The 1,858-nt window shown below is 38.0% G+C and overlaps 1 protein-coding gene across 1 annotated transcript in view; it reads left to right on the top strand.

Annotated features, from left to right (window-relative positions):
* The window catches only part of Dpy19l4 (dpy-19 like 4), a 57,239-nt gene extending 55,656 nt beyond the window's left edge, over positions 1 to 1,583 (top strand). The window contains exon 20 of the transcript XR_001229278.2: positions 987 to 1,583. The gene's annotated coding sequence lies outside the window, so the exon portion shown is untranslated. The remainder of the gene's footprint in view (positions 1 to 986) is intronic.
* Positions 1,584 to 1,858: the final 275 nt, after the last annotated feature.

Below are 1,858 nucleotides of genomic sequence, written 5' to 3'. Positions count from 1 at the left end.
AAAAAAAAAAAAAATTAAATGTTAGTTAAAAATATGTGACATTTAAATTAGAAGGGAAATAATATAAAGGAAAGTGATTCTTTTTATGATATTGTTCCTGTCATCTGCTGCTTGAGTGACCTAGCATATTCTTAGCAACACATAGGATGAATTAGTACTTTGATTATTTCATGACTATTAAGTGATTGCCTTTCTCACTTATGCCCATTAAATACCTAACAATTTAATCATGCTAAAATAACAACTTTTGTTTGTTTATATATTTATGTGTGTGTGTATGGACACATATGTACACACATATACATACATATGTATGGACATTTCAAAGAATTTTAGGTTTTTGTGGATGTGGAGTATACAATCTAATCACGTTCTCTATGGACGTATTAAATATAAATAATGAAGACTGTCACAATAATGATATGCACACTGCCGTGGGCACCGTTTTCTGGAGATGTTGCAGACACTTTTAAACACACCTGCATATAGGTGTATTGGTTATAAAGTGTAGCCAATGAAGTGATGTTATTTATGAAACATTATATGTTTAACAGTAAGAGCAAAGTGAGGGTTAAATAAAGTTTTCACCATTTCACAGTATAAATGCTATATTCCTTTGTGTATTTGCACTTTTTTATCATTAAAAGAAATTCCAAGCCAGGACAGTGACTCGCTCCATTAATCCCAGCATTTGGGAAACAGAGGCAGGCAGGTCTCTCTGAGTTCCACAGCAGCCAGAGATACAGAGTGGAACCCTGTTTCAGGGAGGAAAAAGAAAAGAAAGAAATTGTAAATTAAATTGGCCTTTTAAAGAGATTGAGGATGGGTGAAGCCCGTAGAGAAACGGTTTGACTGAAATGAGTATTTAGACAGTTGTTGAGTTCTCTACCTTATTGTTCGCGTGCTGTGAAGTTACATTTTCAGAACTCTAAATAATCTCTTTTCTTTCTGTAACAGATATGTACAGAATTACTTTTCTTTTTCAGGTGTGTGCGCTTAGAGTCACTTTAAGATGCTTTACCATTGTGGAGCCTAACTGACGTTTTCATACCTCTGTCTAGCGTCTCAGGCTGACTCTGAGCACCTTGGGAATCAGTAGCGGTTAGCATCAGGCTTTGTGAAAAATGACCAGTGCTCAAGTTCACAGTGAGTAGCCATTTGGTCATACTTAGGATCAAATCATGCAGAAGCCGGGCGCTGGTGGCACACGCCTTTAACCAGCACTTGGGAGGCAGAGGCAGGTCCTCTGAGTTTGAAGCCACCCTACTCTACAATAGCTAGTTCTAGGACAGCCTCCAAAGCTACAGAGAAACCCTGCCTTGAAAAACCAACCAACCCAACCAACCAACCAACAACAACAACAAAGCAAAACAAAACCACGCAGAAGCAGCTTATATACTGTAAAGTACAAACCCTGTTTCCCTTGTGATATGAAATATTCAATTGAATTTTTACTGACATGGTAACGTGTGGTGTTTTAGTTGCTGTTTTTTTTCCCTGAAATAATAATTTGCTTTGCTCCTGTCAATATATTTCTTAAATAGACACACAATTTCTTAATTAAAAGTTTATAGTTAGTCCCAGGCGTGGTGGTATACTCTTTATCCCCAGCTCTCAGAAGGCAGAGGCAGGTGGATCTCTGGGTTCCAGGCCAGCCTGGTCTACAGAGTGAGTTCCCGGACACCCAGAGCTGTAGAGTGAGACTCTCTCAAAAAACCAAAAAAAAAAAAAAAGTTAAAGAGTTTATAATTAAATTTTCACTCAGAATCAACTGAAACAGAGACATAAGCTTTATTGTAGCGATTCTATTGGCTGTGACTGTAGACCAGTGGCAGAGGGCTCGGGTGGCACACACACG

The sequence above is a fragment of the Microtus ochrogaster genome, linkage group LG5, assembly GCF_000317375.1.
Source record: "Microtus ochrogaster isolate Prairie Vole_2 linkage group LG5, MicOch1.0, whole genome shotgun sequence".
Classification (NCBI taxonomy): domain Eukaryota; kingdom Metazoa; phylum Chordata; class Mammalia; order Rodentia; family Cricetidae; genus Microtus; species Microtus ochrogaster.
The sequence above is the reverse complement of the archived record's forward strand: the minus strand, read 5'-3'. Positions and strand labels throughout refer to the sequence as shown.